Raw genomic sequence first — 23,650 nt, 5'->3', positions numbered from 1 at the left:
CCTCTCAAAGAGATAATGTAGATGTTACTGCTTGTAGGCAGTAAGCTTTTCAATAACAGCCAACTGAAAGTTTAAGAAGGTCACCAGTCTTCCCACAGTGGTCTGCTGATAGACAACATATGATTTGCATGTTGACAACTGAATCAGATAAATAGCTAACTATCTCTTTTACAACTCACATTAAATGGTTAAATAACCTAGCCATTTTTATCCACTCCACCTATGTACTTGTTGTAATTATGCAAACAGTTTGTGGACTTCTTCCACCTGACCCTAACCCATGACTACAGAAGTGTTCTCATTGTGAAGTGTTGTGAGCACATTTACTTTGTGCCTATCGCACAGTTTGAAAGTGAACAGTTCATTGTAATGCAACGCACTCCTCTAAACCTTTTGGAGCTACTCACAAACAAGCTCCTTAGACAATCAATTCTGATCCTTCTGAATTGTGTTACAAGTCACAGTGCCAGCTCTGTATAGTTCATTGAATAGCCAAACTATCCTATCCAAGTTATCTGAATAAAGGTTATAAGTTTTATGAAGGAGAGATTGGGCAAACTCCATACAACAGTTGCCTCCCAAATGTTTGTGTGGGAAATGAAAATGAAAGTAGTTCTGTAGTGACAAATGAATGACAAGCACCAGATCAATGTGAGAGGGACACTTAATTTGTTTACGAAGCAATTGATTTCAACAACTACCCAAAATGGATCAAATGTAATGGCAATATACGTGATGTAATTAACACAGAATGAAAAGAACTGGAAGTGATGGTGCTGCATTGTTGCAGCCAACTTTTAAGAAGTATCTCAGGATAAAGGCAGCAACACAACAGGAAGCCACCAATCAAACTAATTTAACTAAGAGTGGCATAATATTAAATGTGTGTTTAAGCATTTTTCAGCATCATCAAAGTGCACTGAACAATAGGTCTTGCTCACATAAACAGAAGAATGTGATTCAGTGGTAAAGAAAGTGTTTTTTGAGCCCGTGGTTGGAGGTGGGGCCCCTTGCACTCACTGTAGGGACTGGTGCTTATTTTCTTTCAGAGACTTTCCCCAAGAGCACAAGACTAAAAAACACCGAAGGGGGAAAGGGGGGAACAAAGAGCACAAAAACAGTGACAAACGAAAGCAGGAGCTCAAGAGTGAGATAAAGATGCAGGCAGTGTTTTGTGGTGGATGAAAGAGGTGAAATCAACACTATGCAACCTTGGCTTTTAAAATTACGACATTCAGTAAGGCTGTCTATGGGTATCGGAGCAAAATGTTAGACCCCAGCACTTACTCTTTACAAATTAAGCACTGGATAATCACAAGTTGGGCTTTCCGAAAGTGCTACAAACTTAATGGTTAACAGCAGTGTAACAAAACCATATTTCCTCCCATCATCCCATAAGGGACAGAGGTGTGGGTTCAGAGGTGTGAGCCAGGGGAAGGCAAGTGCTGGAATAAACAACTGAAAGCAGGTGTATATCGCATGCTGGGCACCCTGGTCTGCGATAGAAGTCTGAAGTCTTTAGTACAACACCAGTAGTGTCGTAGAGGAGAATTTGTAACTTCAGTACACAATCTGCATTTCTCTGCTGTCTTCCTGTCACCCCACCCGTCACCTAATTGATGGTAAAAGCCGTCTTTCAAGAATTCAACGTGGACGTCTGTTCTCCAAAATGCCAGAGTAGCAGAAATTACATCATAATCCCTTTCACCTAATGTCATCTTATGAAGTAATGTCACATGACATTTTACTCAGATGACATCACAAATAGTGGCATCTCGAACGTTAGTATCAGTGCAATAGGTGTGAGTTTGCTAAAAAGAAATAGCTACAAAAGCAGATACATTTCTATCTCATTTACCATCCATATTTGAACTTGGATTCCACCAACCTATGTGAAAGGCATAGTTTCCACAACCCCAGGTACAACCATCATATGCCAAATGGGGCAGTCATATGCAAAGCTAGAAACATTCTCTAATGCAGACCACTTAACTACAATTGTGCTCAGACCCCTAGGGCCTGTATTGGTGCTAAGTACTGTTAGAATCATCATAATGTTTTTAGCAGGACAGCAAATGCTCCATTAAAGCTTCGAAGAAACTCTAGGCAACACTGCTACTAGGAGGCTAAACATGTGTTCGCTTTCTCAGTCTCTCCACTGTCCTGAACTTTGTCTACCTAAATCGAATAATATCACAATTTTACTTGCAAACATTTATGGTCTTTCATTTGAACTAGTTTTCCCTCAACTAGAAATCTAGGGCCAAATGATTGAGCGTACTAATTTGTGAAGCTACAATTTCTGATTTTAACCGATTTCCATTTACCAAATTTTAAATTGGTTGGTATTCATCTTTAAAAATGTGAAGTTGCGATTTCCTAAAATTTGCAATTTTAATCAGCTATACCCTGAATTTGACACTGAGGGGCATATTTATACTCCGTTTGCGCCGAATTAGCGTCGTTTTTTCCGACGCAAATTCGGCGCAAAACCAACGCCATATTTATACTTTGGCGTTAGACGCGTCTAGCGCCAAAGTATGAGGAAAGAGCGTCATTTTTTTGCGTGAACGCCTTCCTTGCGTTAATGAGATGCAAGGTAGGCGTTCCCGTCCAAAAAAATGACTGCGACACAAATGCGTCGTATTTATACTCCCGGGCAAAAATCATGCCCGGGAGTAGGCGGGGCAAAAAACCCCGCATTTGCGCCTCTTTTTAACGCCTGGGTCAGGGCAGGCGTTAAGGGACCTGTGGGCTCAAAATGAGCCCACAGCTGCCCTCCCATGCCCCCAGGGACCCCCCCTGCCACCCTTGCCCACCCCAGGAGGACACCCAAGGATGGAGGGACCCATCCCAGGGACATTCAGGTAAGTTCAGGTAAGTATAAATTTTTATTTTTTTTATATTTTTTTTTGGCATAGGGGGGCCTGATTTGTGCCCCCCTACATGCCTCAATGCCCAATGACCATGCCCAGGGGACAGAAGTCCCCTGGGCATGGCCATTGGGCAAGGGGGCATGACTCCTGTCTTTACTAAGACAGGAGTCATGTAAATGGCGTCTGGGCGTCGTTAAAAATGGCGCAAATCGGGTGGAGGCGATTTTTTAGCGTCAACCTGACTTGCACTATTTTTAAGACGCCCTAACGCCATTTTCACCAATGCCGGCGCTGCCTGGTGTACGTAGTTTTTTTCCACGCACACCAGGCAGCGCCGGTCTGCTAGCGCCGGCTAACGCCATTCAATAAATACGGCGCCCGCATGGCGCTTCAGAATGCCGTTAGCCGGCGCTAAACTTTTTGACGCTAAACTGCGTTAGCGCAGTTTAGCGTCAAAAAGTATAAATACGGGCCAAAACCACTACTACCTAAACAACTACTACTTAAACAACGACTTCCCAACACCGAAAAAACCTATAAAACAAATTATTTTACAACGAAGTCTAAACAACGAAAAAAAACATTAACTAAATTATTCCTGAACAACGAACACCTATTTAACGACTGCGAAAACCACTAAATCACGAATATTCCACTAAACCACTACTATGCAAACCACGACTACCTAAACAACGACTCCCCAAATAACTACTACCTAAACAACGACTACCCAAAAAAAACATTACCTAAATAACGACTCCCCAAATAACAAATACCCAAACAAACTACTACCCAAACAACGAATACTTAAACAACGAATCCTAAAATAACTACTACCCAAACAAACGACTAGCCAAACAACGAATACCCAAACAAATACTACCCAACACCGAAAACGCCTAAACACCTAATATATTTAAAACGAACTCCAAACAACGAAAAATATTAATAATTAATATCACAACTAAACAATAACGATTAATAAATAAAATATTAAAACCACTACAGTACTGCGTAAAAAATAAACAAAATCGAAAATAACAATATATTTCCTACATACAAAAAACAAAACATCACAAAAATCCAAAACATATAAACACCGTTTTAAATCAAAATAAATAATACTTAAATAATTATAAAACAAACACAACACAAATAAAAAAACCTACATAAAACGATAGTCCTACAACACTTTCTACATGACCCATGAAGTACTTCCTCTACTAAACAAACGAGAACGAACATAAAAAAAAATACAAACTACAAAACAAATACACTCCACAATTATATATATCTAACATCACGAACAAATTCATAATAAAAAAACACACCGAAAACACATTCAATTTACAAATAAAACAATACTTACAAAAACACATATAAATACCAACAACCTCCATTTTCTACTCATTACTAAACCGAACAACTTACAGAGAAGACGAGCATATCACTACGGAAAAGAATTAAAATATAATTTATCCAACACCGCCATCTACTGAGATAACAAGGTAAAATATCCATAAATAAATATAAAGAAATGTACTAACCTATACCACAGCTAAAATAATATATAATGAATGTACCTTTCGTACTATTTTGTTACAGGCATAAATATCAAGAATCTGACCAAAAAGATAAACACCACACCTTCACCATCAAAGGTAAACCATTACCATTATTCAAAAACAATTTCACTAAACCATAAACAATTGCATTAAAAAAATTGTTAAATGACGAATACCATAATATAATTAAAATATATAAATAAAATATTAAATCTACAAATTAGTTAAAAATAACAATTAATTCACCTAATAAATTTAACCAAAAACCAAATATTATTCACCAAATTTCAAACCTACTAAAAAAATTACTTCTAAATCAAAAAACTAAATAATTAATAAAACAAAAGAATAAACTAAATAATACACTCTTTCTTATTTCTTACAGTCTCCAAGAACCCCAAAAAACACCAGAAGACATAAAAAAGTGAAATAAATCAATTTAAAAAAAAATAACATCTGAAATAAGAAAATAAACTCAAAGTAAGTATAATATTTTCATTATAACATACAACCAGATTTTCTAGTTAAATAAAACTAAACAAACATTCTTATTCAAATACCCCTTAACTTAACACCAAACACATAAATTCAATAAAATTAAAAACACTTCACAAACACAGTACATATATTATATAAAAAAAATAACTATTACAACTCCACCAAACACTTACCTCTAAACAGCTGCTGGACTATAAACATAAATAAATTTCACAACAAAACACCAACTTCCAAAACAACTAGGGGCATATTTATACTCCGTTTGCGCCGAATTAGCGTCGTTTTTTTCGACGCAAATTCGGCGCAAAACTAACGCCATATTTATACTTTGGCGTTAGACGCGTCTAGCGCCAAAGTATGAGGAAAGAGCGTCATTTTTTTGCGTGAACGCCTTCCTTGCGTTAATGAGATGCAAGGTAGGCGTTCCCGTCTAAAAAAATGACTGCGCCGCAAATGCGTCGTATTTATACTCCCGGGCAAAAATGACGCCCGGGAGTGGGCGGGGCAAAAAACCCCGCATTTGCGCTGGATTTTAGCGCATGGGTCAGGGCAGGCGTTAAGGGACCTGTGGGCTCAGAATGAGCCCAGAGGTGCCCTCCCCTGCCCCCAGGGACACCCCCTGCCACCCTTGCCCACCCCAGGAGGACACCCAAGGATGGAGGGACCCACCCCAGGGACATTCAGGTAAGTTCAGGTAAGTATAATTTTTTTTTTTTATATATTTTTTTGGCATAGGGGGGCCTGATTTGTGCCCCCCTACATGCCTCAATGCCCAATGACCATGCCCAGGGGACATAAGTCCCCTGGGCATGGCCATTGGGCAAGGGGGCATGACTCCTGTCTTTACTAAGACAGGAGTCATGTAAATGGCGTCTGGGTGTCGTCAACCTGACTTGCACCATTTTTAAGACGCCCTAGCGCCATTTTTCCCAACGCCGGCGCTGCCTGGTGTACGTGGTTTTTTTCCACGCACACCAGGCAGCGCCGGTCTGCTTGCGCCGGCTAACGCCATTCAATAAATACGGCGCCCGCATGGCGCTTCAGAATGGCGTTAGCCGGCGCAAAATATTTTGACGCTAAACTGCGTTAGCGCAGTTTAGCGTCAAAAAGTATAAATACGGGCCCTAGTACCTTAACAACAAGGACAGAACACCAACCTTGTTCTTACTACTAATAATTTTACCACAAATGCCTTAGCAACAATATTTCATTGTAAAAGCATTCTTAATAAAAGCATTACTAATAATCACCATTCACCCTACATCCCTCACCCCACCCCCCAACCACACCCCAAAACCCAAAACCCCCTGACCCCCCACCCCCTCCCCAAAACCAAAAACGCCCCACCCCCCAACCCCACCCCAAAACCTAAAACTCCCTAACCCCCACCTCCTCCCCAAAACCAAAAACGCCCCACCCCCCAACCCACCCAAAAACCTAAAACCCCCAAACCCCCCCACCCCCTCCCCAAAACAAAAACACCCCACCCCCCCCAACCCCACCCCAAAACCTAAAAACCCCTTACCCCCACCCCCTCCCCAAAACCAAAAACGCCCCAACCCCCAACCCCACCCCAAAACCGAAAACGCCCTGACCCCACACCCACTCCACAAAACCAAAAACACCCCACCCCCCAGCCCCACCCCAAAACCTAAAACCCCCTCACCCTCCACCACTTCCCCAAAACCAAAAACGCCCCACCCTGCCAACCCCATCCCAAAACCTAAAACCCCCGACCCTCCACCCCCTCCCCAAAACCAAAAACACCCCACTCCCCCAAACCCACCGCAAAACCTAAAACCCCCTCACCCCAACCCCCTCCCCAAAACCAAAAACGCCCCACCCCCCAACCCAACCCCAAAATCTAAAACCCCCTTACCCCAACCCCCTCCCCAAAACCAAAAACGCCCCACCCCCCCAACCCCGCCCCAAAACCTAAAACCCCCTAACCCCCCACTCCCTCCCCAAAACCTAAAACCCCCCACAAACCTAATTACCTCAATAAATAACACACAATCACCAAATATAAAAGATAACAAACCACCTACACCAAACACTTACAAATAGAACACATGATGTATTAATTAACTTACTAAGTAGTAAACTAAATCCACCACAAATTTAATAATAAAAACTGCAAACTTCTTTTAACCTATTTCTTTTATATTATTTACAGATATTTCACAAATGGCATCGCAAGGAGAAGCAAGTTACATAACCTCAAGAACCGGAAACCAGCTAATAAAATATGAAGGTTATCTGTATTGCAGAGACAAGGTTGTCAACCTCAGGAGCCATTGGAGGTGTGTACAATTCTACTCTTCACATTGTAGAGGCAGAGCTGTAACTCTAGAAAACACAGTTGTTAAGACATAAGATCACAACCACTCTGCCTCTGCAATAGAAATTGAGATAAGAGAAAACATACAAAAAATAAAAAACCATTGCACACACCTCCAATGACTCCTGCGGACAAGTTATAAGGGAGGTAGTACAATATATTCCAGTACAGATTTCTGGTAGCATGCCTTCTGTACCAAACCTTAGGAGAATATTTCAACGAGAAAGACTGGCAAGTAATCCCCAACATATAACACCACAAACCTATGAAGACATTAACATCCCCCCAGAACTGACAATTACCTTCTCCAAAGAAACTTTCCTCATTCACGACAACGAAAACCCTCAAAAAAGAATTTTAATATTCAGCACAACATCCAACTTACTAATCCTACAAAATAGTGAAATTTGGATGATGGATGGAACTTTTAAATCTACACCCCATCCATTCACTCAAATTTACACCATACATGCCACAAAAAATAACACTACAATCCCCCTAGTGTATGCATTACTACCTGATAAACATTCCTCTACATACAATGAATTTTTATCAAAACACCTAGAAAAGTAATACTAGATTTCGAATTATCAATGATAAATACAATACTAAAAATATATCCACAAACCCAAATTCAAGGATGCTTTTTCCACTTTTCACAAGCATATTGGCGTAGAATACAAAAATCATCCCTAAGTAGAGAATATTTCTCAGATTGCATACTACAATTTGAATTAAAAAAACTCACAGCATTATGCTTTGTACCACCTACAAAAGTAGATGAGTATTACACTGCAATAACAGAGTCTAGCTATTATACTCAAAATGAAGACAAATTAGAACCCTTACTAAATTACTTCGAAGAAACCTGGATTGGACACCTAAACAGATCTGGTCGCAGACGAAAACCAAGATTTCCAATAGAATGGTGGAACTGCTACCAAACCTGTTTAGAAGGTGGTGCAAAGACTAATAATGCCATTGAAGGATGGCACAACACCTTCAATAAAGTAATAGGTAAACCCCACCCAAACCTGTATCATTTCATGGAAATTTTGAAAAAGGAACAAAGTTTCCAAGAAATGAGACTTGCTCAATCACTGTCAGGTAGCCTGAACCCACGCACAAGTAAAAAAAGCAAAGAAATGACCGAAAGAACTTTGGCAAAAATACAACAATTTGATACAATAACACCATCAGAGTACCTCAACAGTCTAGCATATATTCTACGTTACTAACAACCACTAACCTACTGAAAAATTACTTGCCAGTTCTAAAAAACACCAAACACCATCAATTAAATTGGCATTTTTCAAAAAAAAATTACACTAAATTTACACAACAAAAATTGTTCTTACCTTTCAAGTTTTCATGTCTTTATCCAAACATGTGATGCTGAATAAATCTTCTTCATTAATATAGAAAGAAGCATCTCATACTTAGAAAAGAAAAAAAAAAACATTAGTCATCCAAAAACAAATAAAAAATATTCAAACTGCATGGATGATACAAAAAACAACTCTATATACTATAAAAACAATGAAAGAAATAAAATATAATACTTTACCAAACCAGAAATTTGAGAAATATCTAAAAAACGTAAAATACCAAATATACCTTTTTTTACCAAAAAAAAGTAAAAAAATTAATCACCTACTAACCAAAGCCACATCATTAATTAAAACATTAACTATCAAGAAAAAGACATGAAAACAAAATAAAGGATACTACTAACACAAAATAAAAAATTTATCACAAAACCTATTAATCCCAAAACTAAATTTATCAAAAAAATATACATTTCTTTCCAACCACTACAAAAGCAGTATAATCATTTGTAAGATAAAACACTGCTAAACAAATTTGTTTACTTTTACGAAACCACTATCGTATTAAAAAATATACGATAACAAATAATTAAACATAAGAAACATAACAAACACCGAAAATCTACTACCTACCTTATAACTACCTCCAACAACTATTTCTGTAATAAAAATACCCTACTGCATACTGTAAAAAAAATTATAATCCCACTTACCTGAACGAGGTCTCCGCTTCCGTCCTATCTTGACGGCGACGCTCCACCGACTGAACACAGAAGACGTCAAACAACGTAAACATGGAAGAGCACTAAAAACAGAAAACTGACTATTTCACTCATACGCTATAATAGGGAAAATAAGAAAATACCACAGAAAATAGATAAAGAAATATAAAAAAAAAAATAAAAAAATTCTATAAATCTGTAAATATCAAACAATAATTTAAAACATTTTTTTTGCATTTTTTAAACTTGATTATGTTCAAAATAAAAAATATTTTAAAAAAAGAATGGCATTTTTATTTTTTAAAAATTACATTTACATGAAAAAAAACATTATTGCAAATGCAAACATTTCTAACACCCAAAAAATAAAAATTCTATATATAATCTACAAATAATTATTTAATTAATTAATTTTTAGAAATAATATTAAGACAAATTAATATATGTATACAATTATACATCCCAAAAAATATTTACAAAATATGAATAATATTAATTACATCAGATCAAAAAAAAATAATCAAAAAATAAAATAAAAAACATTTTAACAAATTTTAAAAATAACAATTTCTTTTTTGAATCTAATAAATATTTAAAATAAAAAAATGTAACATTATTATATTCCAAAATCTACTATACCAACTACTATACTATTAAAAAATCAAATATAAATTTTTAAACATAACTATTTTTAAACACAATTATTTTTACACCTTCAATAACAACAACAAAAAAATACAAAACCTAAAAATATAACACAAAAAAATAATTCACCCATAATAAAAAAATATAAACTATCAATACATGTCCAAATCATGATCCACCAATAAACCAAATTGCATCCCCCCAAAAATAAATAACATTAAAAAAAAACTCATACATAGAAAAAAAAAACTAATCATAAGAACAATACCCCAACCATAAACCCTACATCCCCTATATCCCACCCCTAATTCTAAATATACTTTCAATAAAAAAAAATAAAAAAATAACCAAATACAATAAATAATACCAGACTACTAATATACTTCACACCCATAACTCCTAGATCCCATATGTCCCACCCCTAAACCCACAACATAAATTCCAAATTTTAATAAAATAAAATAATTTAAATTAATACCCAAGTATTAATACACTTCCCCACCCATAACCCCTACATCCCATATATCCCACACCAAAACCCACAACATAAATTGCAAAATGTAATAAAATACAATTACTTAAATTAATACCCAAGTATTAACACACTTCCCCACCCATAACAACCACAACCCATACATTCCAAAAATTAATCCACAATATACCCTTAATAAAAGATAAAAAAATACTTAAAGTCCTAATAAAATACTCAAATATGAATATACTACCCCACACCAATTTCACAAAACAAAACAAAAATACCCAAATATGTAAATTAACACCCAATTACTAATACACTTTACCACCCATAAGCCCTACATCCTATATATCCCGCACCTAAAACCACAACATAAACTACAATATAAAAAAAATACAAGTACTTAAATTAATACCTGAGTATTAATACACTTCCCCACCCATAACCCCAACATCCCATATATCCCGCCCCTACACCCACAACATAAATTACAACATATAAAAAAACACAAGCACTTAAATTAATACCTGAGTATTAATACATTTGCCCACCCATAACCCCTACATCCCACATATCCCGCCCCTAAACCTACAACATAAATTACAACATATAAAAAAACACAAGTACTGAAATTAATACCTGAATATTAATACACTTCCCCACCCATAACCCCTACATCCCACATATCCCGCCCCTAAACCCACAACATAAATTACAACATATAAAAAAACACAAGTACTAAAATTAATTCCTGAGTATTAATACACTTCCCCACCCATAACCCCAACATCCCACATATCCCGCCCCTAAACCCACAACATAAATTACAACATATAAAAAAACACAAGTACATAAATTAATACCTGAGTATGAATACACTTCCCCACCCATAACCCCTACATCCCACATATCCCGCCCCTAAACCCACAACATAAATCACAACATATAAAAAACACAAGTACTTAAATTAATACCTGAGTATTAATACACTTCCCCACCCATAACCCCAACATCCCATATATCCCACCCCTAAACTCACAACATAAATTACACCATATAAAAAAACACAAGTACTAATACACTTCCCCACCCATAACCCCTACATCCCATATATCCCGCCCCTAAACCCACAACATAAATTACACCATATAAAAAAACACAAGTTCTAAAATTAATACCTGAGTATTAATACACTTTCCCACCCATAACCCCTACATCCCATATATCCCGCCCCTAAACCTACAACATAAATTACAACATATAAAAAAACACAATTACTTAAAATAATACCTGAGTTTTAATACACTTCCCCACCCATAACCCCTACATCCCATATATCCCGCCCCTAAACCCACAACATAAATTACACCATATAAAAAAACACAAGTTCTAAAATTAATACCTGAGTATTAATACACTTCCCCACCCATAACCCCTACATCCCACATATCCCGCCCCTAAACCTACAACATAAATTACAACATATAAAAAAACACAATTACTTAAAATAATACCTGAGTATTAATACACTTCCCCACCCATAACCCCTACATCCCATATATCCCGCCCCTAAACCAACGACATAAATTACAACATATAAAAACACACAAGTACTTAAATTAATACCTGAGTATTAATACACTTCCCCACCCATAACCCCTACATCCCATATATCCCGCCCCTAAACCCACAACATAAATTACAACACATAAAAAATACAAAAGTACTTAAAATAATACCTGAGTATTAATACAATACCCCACCCATAACACCCACAACCCATAGAATCCATTACTTAATCCACACAATATACTTTAAAAAACTAAACATATAATAATTAAACCCTAAACAAATCAAAAACAAAACACAAAACCCACCTTAAAATTCATCCAAAAATAATTCACTTACCTTAAAATTCGTTGTTCTGGCATTAGTTGTTAAGGTAAAATCGTTGTTAAACCAGTAGTTTTTCAAAACTTCGTTGTTAAGACCCAGTAGTTGTTCAAGATTCGTTGTTAAAGCAAGTAGTAATTCAAACGTAGTTGTTAAGGTTGTTTCCCCTGGAGTATTTAGTTGAAATGACAAGTATGAAACAACTGCCTCTGCACACAGCAGAGGTCAGAAGAGGTCTTCTGAAAGGAACTGAGGAGCACAGACCAACGCAGAAGATCAATTATGGTATGGCCACAAAGGAGCCAGAGAGAGTGAAAGGTGAAATTGAGTTTAAAATTTTCGTAGAAGAATGCCTACCTGAAAAGGATACACGATTTCAAACAACATCGCCAGACTGTCTCAAAAAGACAAATATCTCAAATGATTCTAGATTGCATTAATGCCATTTGATTTGCCGCCAAGAGTATTGAAGAAATGTGAAAACGATGGGACGATTTGCAGTCAATAAAAAGGAAGACTGTCACTAGGAGGGAATTCTGGTACTGTAGGAGATCCATCCAGGCAGCAACTACTCACAACACTGGAGAAGGCAATTGGAACCTCTATTTTTTGCTGTTTTCTATAGCACGACCACGCTTCACATGAGAACCAGTTACACAAAGACATATTCATAATCTGCCGCGAACCAAAGGACGTTGATCTGATGCCAAGACTCAAACCTGCTGCCCCTCTTCTAAAGCCCGCAGCTCTGATTGCAGTGCTACAACCATCGTCACTGAACCTAGGGCTGTGTCTAGAGTCAATGAAATAGACACATGTCCAGTACTACCATCCGGTCAGTGACTGCACCCTTTATCACAAGGCTAATTGTGTCTATGTGGCTATCAAAACAAGTGTCAGGTGTTTTATAACATCAACAAAATAATATATGTTTGAATCTCACATGAATAAAAATACAATTGCAATAAAATGTGGAACCTGAAGTACAGAAGAATTAACAAAAAGCATTCTAAAATATTTATCTCTTGCGCCCATGTATAATGTTGCAAAAATACCACGTTTAACCACGTCCATCAGGCCTAAGGAGTAAGAGTCCCTAATAGAGAGGAATTCCTTTCTTTCCAGAAATCCAGCAATTAGCTATGGAAGCACGAGGAAGTAAAGTTGAAACTCGGCTTTCTTATATTTGTAATGGGTTCATCACTATCTAAAACAGCATGGACTCACTCACAGATAGCCATTTGAAGTGATCTCAGTGGGAAAAGCAACACACAAAACCATCATCATCTTTCTATTATTAAAGGTATTCAAGATCAGTTGAAAAACTGACCGCACCACTAGTATACTATAAAGCATCACTAATGTTACGGGAGAAATAGCACGCTGCAGTAGAGATGTAACACTGCCCTGGAGTTCATGCAGACATTACGATCAGCTTTTATGAAAGTGTAACTCCTGGTAGTAGGGTGAGGATGCCTGCAAATTGGACAATGTTTCTGTTACTGAGATGCCTGCATGGCTTTAACGTTCATAGTATTGAAACACCAGCTTTTGGAATATGGTCAGGCACACCTCAGGAAATAAACAGGAAGAAAAAAATCTGTGTAACTTAAAAAAAAGTTCATTTTGTTAGACCCTTAATTGCTGAGGCTTCCACCTCTCCCCTGCTGCTGATACTTTTTTATGCTTGGAGCAGTTAAAAATGTGTCTTTTTTTCTCAAATGTTAGGGATGACAAACATTTTTTTGGATCCGATTTTTGTGGATTCACCTTGATGAAACCAAGAAAATAGCGAAATATTGCAAAAGTGCTTTTTCTTTGGGAAAAATCAGAAACAAGTTCTGTACAAGAAAGTGTATAGTTGTTATTCTACAAATGGCATAAACAACATTTTCATGTGCTCAGATCATCTTCTCAGCTTTCATGAACTGGCAGAGTTGTAAAACACATATTTAACACCGTTTTTTAAATATTCTCAGTGGCTTGTCGAAGAACCCAGAAAGCTATACATTCTTGAAAAGCTCACAAAATTCAGAATTCAGCAAGAATTCATCTGTGTAAATCGCTTATGGTTTTCCCAGAGGAACAAAATGTTGAAATCAATAAAATAGTAAGAAAAAATAGGTGAAATAGTAGAAATAGGTGACATTATTATCTACATTTTTGTTGACACGATAACCAATTTAACATTGTAATGTGTTTATATAGAGCTACACCCAGTAGACCCTTCCGGTTGCTTTTATGTATAGTGTTTGGTGGTATTCCAAAACACATGGTACCTGTCGTGTGGGACCTGTTAGCAACACGGAGCCAGGAATAGTTGGTGGAATAACTTTTATTGTCTTCGCGCTTTACTTTGCTCCCTCCGTACACCAGCATATTTAACTATTTTTGTCTCGCTATATCGGCTCAACCATTATGCCCCAGTGGAGAGGGGTGTGGCAACATATCCCGTTCCACAGAGATCGTTTAATGGGTTTGCCTGAGTACAGGCAAATACTACATTCCTCCCCAACGTAAGATGAGAAGAAAAACCCCAAATGATGATCCACTGCTCAACAGAACCAGCCTTTAACACATTGAAACACAAAACCTAGCACATGGCTGGGATATAAAGAATGTCATAATGGAAGGGGGGACCTCCCTCTAGTCTGTCATGAAATCAGCATATTGCTTGGATGGGTCAGGATTGGATCTCAATTTGTACCGCCAAACCCGATCTTCCTGACAGTAGCTTTTGGATCTCACCAGAAGACGGCACCTCCTCTGCCTGATCCTAGGCTCTAACAGCTGTTGAAGGTGAAGATCCCAGTGGTGTCGGCCATTCAGATCCCACACTGTCCTTTTCAGAGTGCCCTCCTTGGACTGGAGACTCAGGTGAAAGGGCAGCGCCTTTAGGGTCGCTCTGAGACCCGTCACTCAGAGAGCAATCCCGTCCATTACCAGAGGATGAGGAAAAGGAGAACCGCTTAACCTAGGACACATTACTTCTCACTATCTTTCTCAGTTGTTATCATGGTCCCTTTGATGGCGGTCGCTGTCCACAGCTTAGCCTCAAATGGTAACTGGAACTTTACCCTGGGTGGCGGTCTTTGACCAACACAGTCTCTCCCACTCAGATGGTGCTCTTCCGGGCCCTCTATTTCCACGTAGCATAGACATTATTTTGAGATGTCCATTCCGTTGACTGATTCTGGGGATTTGTCTGGGTGACCCACAGAGGGTGGTGTGGGATGGCTTCAGTTACCGCTTTCGGAAAACATAGCTGGCTCAGGAAGACTCCGTTGGTGTATGGGGCGTAACCCTGTATTCACAGGGAAAAGTGTACAGGGCACTCTTGATGTTCTGTGATTCAGCTATAGCAATGCGTATCGTTTTTGATAATGTCTTTCCAAACCTCTCCACTTCCCTATTGGCCTGGGGCCACCTAGGCATGATCCGACAATGTTTGGTGGTCAGGGACTTCAGAAAATCAGACCACTGATAAGTGTTAAATGGGGTTCCGTTGTCTGTGTGGATCTCATCAAAGAGGCTGTGGGTGGCCAGCATTTTCTATGCCTTTGGGATGACCGCTGACGTAGACAGCACAAGATCCACTTCTGGGTACCAGGAGTGTTCATCCACTACTATTAGCATGTGAGATCTGTTGGGAAGACTCCCAAAGCCAGCACTGACTCTCTGCCAAGGGGCTGTGGGGCCATCTTCGATGATGACCGACTCTGGGGGGTCAGACATTCTACTTGATTGACAGACTAGGCACCCTCAAACCACATCTTCCACTTGTTGGCCTAGTCCGGGGAACCAAACCGTTCTCTGAAAACCTGTTCTTCGACTTCACAATCCCCTGTTAGGCTTCGTGTTCTAACAGGAAAGCCTGCAGAATCAGGCAAGTGGGCAGCACGAGGCAGTTGCCTCAAATCAGACACCCTTCTTTACTCACCGAGAGCTTGTGGCAGACATGAAAAAAAGCTTGTAGTGTGGCTTTGGCCTCAGTGGTATGGAAGGTCACTCGGTGCTGTAGAGGGTACCAGTCGCAGGACCGAATGGCCTCCATGGCCATTTGCAAGCAGTCATCTTGATCAGTGTCTTCCACTACCTCTGCAAGGGTTATGGATAACGGTCTTTCCCGGTCCACCACCAGCCTGATGTATTCTTCTGTTTTAAGAGCTTCCTCAACTTCCTGGTGGGTGGTTGAACGAGCATGGCATGATAAGAAGTCAGCAGAGTTCTGTGTGCCTGGCTAGTACTCTACGTTAAAGTTAAACTCTTGTAATTGTAGTATCCACTTTTTGATCCTTTGCGGTGGCTTGGATGATAACCCTGTGAAGAGATGAAGGAGTGGCTTGTGATCTGTAACTACCATGAATGTCCTGCCATACAGATATAGGTGCAAATACAGACACACCAGTGGATGGCAATAGCTTCCCGTTCTGACTGGGGAAACCGCTGTTTAGTGGGTGTCAGGGTTACGCTGGCAAATTAGATGAGTGTCCATTCACCGTAGTCTTGTGTCTGGGCCAGTACAGCATCCAAACCAATGGGGCTTGTATCAACCGTTAGCTGAGATTTGTGTTGAGGATCGAAATACACCAGAGTGGTATCGGCAGAGATTGCATTGTTTGTGTTCTTGAAGGCACACTCTTGGTCTTTGCCCCACACCCAAGGGTGGTTGGCCTTGGTAAACTCCCGGAATGGGCCGGTGACATCCAACAAGTTCCTCATAAAACGCCCACAATACGTGACCATACCTAGGAAACTTCCAACCCCAGAGACAGAGATGGGGGCTGGAACCTCTTGAATGTCTTTCACTTTGGCGGGGTTTGGGCCGATTCCTTGCTCTGATAACTTGTACCCAAAGAAACTAATGTCTCTAACATTTTTCACGGTGCAGGGTCAGCCCGTTTTCCTGCAGCCTCATGAACAATGCTCATAGGTGATCCATGTGACTCTCTACTGTGAGGGCGCATGCACCAGAATTCATCACTTACATTTAGGACCCCAGAGAGCACTTCCAGGACCTCCTTGATGGTATACTGGAACACCGCTGCTGCACTGGAAATGCGGAAATTCAAACTTGTGTACCTCCAAAAGCCTGTGTGGGTGGAGAAAGTGGTTATGGGGTGGGAGTCCTGGTGCAGCACAATCTGGTGGTAGCTGGACCTGAGGTTCATTTTGGAGAACCACATAGAACCAGAGAGTTCCCTGATGATGTCATCTATAGTCGGGATCAGGTGCCTCTCTCGCAGCTGCATGTCCACCCAGATGCGAACTGCATCTGGCAGCTAGGGCTTCTTCGCTTTGGCTATTGGGGACACCCAGTGAGTGGGTCCAGACACTTTCTTTATGGTTCCTGCTTGCTCTAGGAGTTGTAGCTTCTGTTCCACCTTTGAGCAAAGATGGAAAGCACCCATCTGTGCCTGAGGGCAACTGGGGTTACAGAGTCATCAATATGCAGCTTGAGAGGGGCCTTTTCAGGCACCAGATGCCATTGAAAAGTATTTTGAATTCTTTGGTGAGGTCTCCTAAGCTGCTGGCATGAACGCTGAATGCAAATTGCACTAGACTCAAGTTTTGTGCTATCTGGCTACTGAGCAGGAACCCCGACCCTTCAGGAACCCCAACCCTTCTTGCGACAGGTATCCCTTGGTCATGAGTTTCATACTTTTGTGCGCATTATCTGCTGTGAAGACGTCAGCTAAATGTAGAGGTTGGGTGTTTCCAGAGGCGTAAATCTGCACTTGCAAGGACTTGAGAGGTGGAGGGTCCATTAGGCTATGATACATTGTATCTATTAGAGCTGGAAGGGGGTGTCTGTGCACCACCATTTAGCATGTGGATAGCTGCCTGATGTTGATTGTTCCTCCATCCACTGCTCTCACTACATGAACCACCTCCATGTCGTTGTCTGATGAGGTGGTGGGAAGTGCAGCTACTGCCTTGACTGCCTTCTTGGGCATGGTCAGTGCTACATTGGGTGAGGAGTGGTAGACTTTTGAGAAGTGGTTCAGTTTGCCACACTGCAGGTCTTTCCCCAAGCTGGGCAGCCCCCAGGGTGCAGCAGGGGGACACTGCACCTTCTGCAGTGTCTGTCTCTTGGCTTTGACCTACTGCGTTCAGTCATGGCCTTGGGAGTTTCTGTGACTACAGCATTGATGGGTACAGACTTTACTTGGAGAGCTGATGTCTGTTCAATGTGTGCGGCACATGTTTTTGAAAGCTTTGAGTGATCCAAAGTGAGGATATCTCTCATATTCATGTTCAGTTCTTGCAGGATGCTCTCTTGGAATTTTGAGGAGGCGCACCCTTAAATAAACTGAGCTCCAACTTCATCCTCTTTGTCCGGCAAGGTGCAGGTGCTTGCCAGGTCTTTTAGGTGTGTGTAGAAGACATCCACCAACTCCTCAAGTCTCTGGTGTGCTTGGCGCAGTAGGAACCATTCATAGTCAGGGTTGGCACAGGGTTCAAAAAGTGCCATGATTGCATCTTTCACCATGGAGTACGTGTGGGGGGTCACATCCAGCACTGACTTGGAGATTTTGTGAATGTCTGCCTTCCCCCAGGTATAGAAGTAGTGGTTATTTCCTTTCATCCTTCACTCCCAGGGCTTCAATGTAGGTATTGAGGCGCTCAATCTAGGCTTTCCAGTAAGCACCCTATGGGGGGGCAGTGATAGTGAAAGTTTCAAGGGCTGGGATTCCAGACATATTGGGGGTGGAAGGTCGGCGGGCTGCTGCTAACCTGGCAGTGTTGGGTGGCCAGAGTCGTCTTTTAAGTACTGCACAGTGTAAATGGTTTCTTCTTGTCAATATGCTCAGCTCTGGGTGATTGCTAGCTGTGTGATAGCTTGCTTCCTTCTTCCCTCAACTGTGAGATGGTGCTCCTTGTCTGACATGCAATATGTGCTTTGGGTGGGCACTGAGTGCTGCTGGGGCTAGTAGGTGCTGAGACAGTTCGCTATACACTTCAGACATCGTGGAGATCACAGCAGGCAGGGCGGTGGGCACGCTGTATGCCTGAGCACATGGCAGGTGACAGGAGCAGGTCTCCAGGCAACATGGCAGAGGGGCCCCGGGATGGGGTGGAGAAGCTCTTCCGTTTTCCCCCCTGAGGCAGTGACTTGCCAAGCATAGCAGGCGTGTATGTAGGAGGTGTCAGTGTTGGCCGTAAGCTCCGACATAGCCAAGGAGCCCATGTACGTCCGGAGGTCGGCAGCAGATGGTGAGCGGATTCTCGCATGGGTGCAAGTACCACCTCCAGTGGTTTGTTGGCGGGTGGCACCACACAGGTATCGCTTCAGTGATGTAGCACAGGGCAGTCACTGGCAGTGAGGCAGGTATGGAAGGTGGCGTGGCCCTTCTCATTGCCATTGTTGTGTGGGGCCTGTTAACAACACAGAGTTGGGGTAATAACTTTTATTATCTTTGAGCTTCACCTAGTGCCCTCCGTAACCCTTTTTCTCCTGCCATATCGGCTAAACCATTACAACTTGTGGAGAGGGGTGTGGCAACATATCCCCCTCCACAGAGACTACGTAATGGGTTTGCCTGCGTACCGGCAAACACTACAGTACCCATAGCCAGCAACTGATCTGCAACTTATAATGTAGTTCTCAATGTTCACTGACAGCACGTCAGTTCATATCCTAAATTCTATTAACTGAGAAATTAGTATGAAAGAAACCTTTGAGACTTTAGGAAAATTTTGACTTATCCATACTATACTGAACAATACTATCATGTAATTCAGACAATATTTTACAACATCTGTTCTTTATTGCACACAAGGGTTTACATTTGAAGGCCAAAAATAGAAAAAATGAAACTGCTAAAAACAAATCTTCCAGTATGCTGTGTACACAAAATACTCCCAATTAAAATGGTATGCTACTTGTCTGGCTGGCATATCACCAGTGCGAAAAACACCCAACAATATTTTGAGCACAAAATTGATCCATTTTTGACAAAGTGGGCACACGGAGTATTTGGGCCCAGCCACCACGTGGTCCAGTCACCACCCAGGGAAAGCCAAAGAAGTCCAGCATACTGTGGCTTATTGGGATCCATCATGTTTTTCACCCAGAGTACCTTGCACACATCAAAATCTGGCTACAAACAATATTCTCACATTTCTGCGAGGGAAGGTCTAGAATCTGCAGAATCCACAAATTTCCTACCACCCAGCAATACCACACTTCTCCCTGTAAAAACAGTACCCCACTTGTATGGTTAAGCCTATCAGCTGTCATAGGAACCAGTCAGAACCTGGGCAATGTGGAATCAATGTTGGGCCAAAGAAGTCTTTGCAGTTACAATTTTGGCCTGTTCCCATGATGTGTTTTAGGTCCACCTGTACTTGGAAGGTAGCACTCCAATTGAAATGGTGTGGTAATCCAGGGTAGTAAGAATTTGTCATTTGGCTAAAAGTGCCTGAGTTTTCAGTCACATAAATGTGGGGAGAATATTTTTGACTCCCATTTTGACATTTTCAGGGCGTTATGGCAATGTTCTGTACCATATAACAACAACACAAGTCCTTGGATGCTGTTTTAGGTGAATAACACAGCACACATCAACTTTTATGCTAGTATTAGAATCTTCTCTTTCAGAGGACAAAAGTATGTTTCACTAGTGATTGTTTGCATCTGTGTTTAATATTATAATGTCTGTCTCTGTTGTGAATGTAGTTGGGTACGAGTGTATAGCGTATGCACCGTTGCCTAAAATAGTAAAGCAAGAATTTTCAATGTAACTTTAAAGTACATGGTTGGTGTAAAACCATGTCAGATAAATTTTGTCTAACTCTAATATGTGTCTGTCTCTCAAGTCTTCCTTGACAAGATGGCTGTAGAGTTGCAGGGGTGTAAAATATAAGAATCACAGGTAGTCCCAGAATATGTCACCATTAAGTGAGTGATCAGTTCACAGCATTACAAACAACCTGAATGTTTAATTTGTGCATGCAGCTCCCTTACAGAGCCCTTAAGGATCCTGGGGTGCCTACCCCGGGGTCAAAATGTGCAAATAAGGGGAGGGGTCATGCATCCCCCTCCCTCCATCTCTAAAGGCCCGAAGGAGACAACATTACTTTGGGACAAAATTACTTTAAATGGAGAGGGGGATTACACATCCTCCCTTCCTTAGCCATTATAGGGGCGGCAATTTGCAAACAAGCGGCAGGAGCCCAATGGGAGCTGACTCCTGGGGCTAAAATTACTTAAAATTAGGAGGGGGCAAGATGTTCCCTCACATCAAGCCATTAAAGACTTCAGGGGCCCCATTCCCCAGGGCCGACTCACTAGCTAAGTCTCAGGGAGCCCACTCCAAGGACATAGCAGTTTCCCCGCATGTGATGTGGACAGGGAAACCTATGTTTGCTCCCACTTAGCAGGAGCATTTTAAAACTCCTGCTTGAGGCAGGCAGGGAAACAGATCAAAATATTGCTTCCACCTGGAGGGAGCAGTATTAGTATTTGTTTCTTTGGGTGGGAGCTATGCCAGCTCCAAATGAATTTGGGAAGCCAGATAGGGTTATAGGGGGCATGGAGCTCCTCCTCATAGCCCCCAACCAGTATATGGTAGGTGCCTTTGTGGGCACTAGGGCTCCCTCCTTTAAGTGATGAGGGCCTTGGGGATGAAATTCCGGGGGCATATCAAGGCTGAGTGATGGGGTTAACAGGGCCTAGCAGGTCCTGGAGAGAGGAACCTCCCTCTCCTATAAAACCCATAGAGCTCTGGGGTCCCCTTGGCATTGTGCGCTTAATTAGGCTCGGGTGGAGGTGTCATGTTGGCTCAGGATGGGGAGCCACAATGCCCCCCTCCCCTTTAGAAAGCTTAAGGCCCTGTGGCCAGCACCCCACCCCTTGCTTGGTGGGAGGATGGCTTTACTATGGTATTAAATATATACTTTATGTGAAAAAAACCCTAAAAGGTCACTGAAAAGACTAAGGCTACAGTAAAGTTATAGTTAGGTGTGCTAAAACGAAACTCACTGAAAAAAATAAGATTAAAGTATCATTAAAGTTAAGTGAATTAGTCAGTGACAACACTAACGTTTTGATAAAATAACACAGAAATTCACCAGTTATAGTTAGAAGAACTCACTATAAATTGTGCCCCCAAGCACTGCTTATGGCCTCACATATTACTTCGCTCATGGCATGTTCTATACATCATTTATGATATCACCAATGACATCTCAAATGCCATAATTGATTACATCACTGATGACATCATCCATTGAGTGTGCTAGTTTTTTTTATAGTTTACATAGAAGTCGGTACCTACCATATTACTTTTCTACCTACATTTGTACAGCCTGGGTCTAAGTAATGGGTATAAGTGTTTACAAAATGATGTGCTCCAAATGCATGTAGAGGACTAGGTATTGAACATATTATAGATGTTTGCATTGAAGTGTAACCCTGTGTGCACGTGGCAGGTGACAACTTGTATCCATTATAATCCACACAAGATTTTAAGCTCTGCAAAAAAAGTTTGCAACAGGGCAAATGTTCTACACACAACATACTAAGCTAAGCATCCTTGGGTTATTGTAAATTTTTCATCATGGTATGAAGGCTGAAGGTAGTATAATCTTCAACAGCTTCAGACATTGCTTATTTAAAGCAAATGTGTCTTTTTTGCCAAGTGTTGCATAGATTGTACAAATTTCTTAGTAGATACTTTTTAATACTCGGTATTGTATTTCTCATGAGAGTTTCACTGTCTGCAAACAGTGTGGTACAGGGTAAACTCTGTCCATAGAGTCATTACTGTTTACAGTCACATCAATTTTATTTCTCACTGTAGGTTAGGTGACTGTCAGGGGCTTGATACAGATAAAAGCTGTTTGTAGTAGGGCATTCATTTTGGAAGAGTCATTCAGTATTTCTAGGAACTTGGAACTTGGCGTTCTATGAACATTTGCATACAGACTGAAAAACATGTGCATTGAGGGTTTCCCATATATCTGTGGTTGTTTGTTATTGTGAACTACGCTACCCATAAAGTGTATGGTTTAGGTTCAATGTGGCACATAACTCATGCTTTCACCCTTCCATTCACCTGCTAATATCCTCCTTTTTAGGGTCGAGCCTGCGTTGTATGCGCTCGCGCATGCGTATCGCAGCGAGACTCTTTTGTATTTAGAAAAGGGCTCGGAGCCCTGTCAACATCACGTCAGTGTTTTTTATTGGTTCGTTGGCTTCCCTAATAAAATCCGCTTGCTTTCATTAGTCGAAGGCACGCATATGTCATGCCTTTTCCGGTGGTTAGCCCTCCTCGAGCGCAGCGACCAAGTACAGAAAAC

Source organism: Pleurodeles waltl, chromosome 1_1 (genome assembly GCF_031143425.1).
Source record: "Pleurodeles waltl isolate 20211129_DDA chromosome 1_1, aPleWal1.hap1.20221129, whole genome shotgun sequence".
Lineage (NCBI taxonomy): Eukaryota > Metazoa > Chordata > Amphibia > Caudata > Salamandridae > Pleurodeles > Pleurodeles waltl.
The sequence above is the reverse complement of the archived record's forward strand: the minus strand, read 5'-3'. Positions refer to the sequence as shown.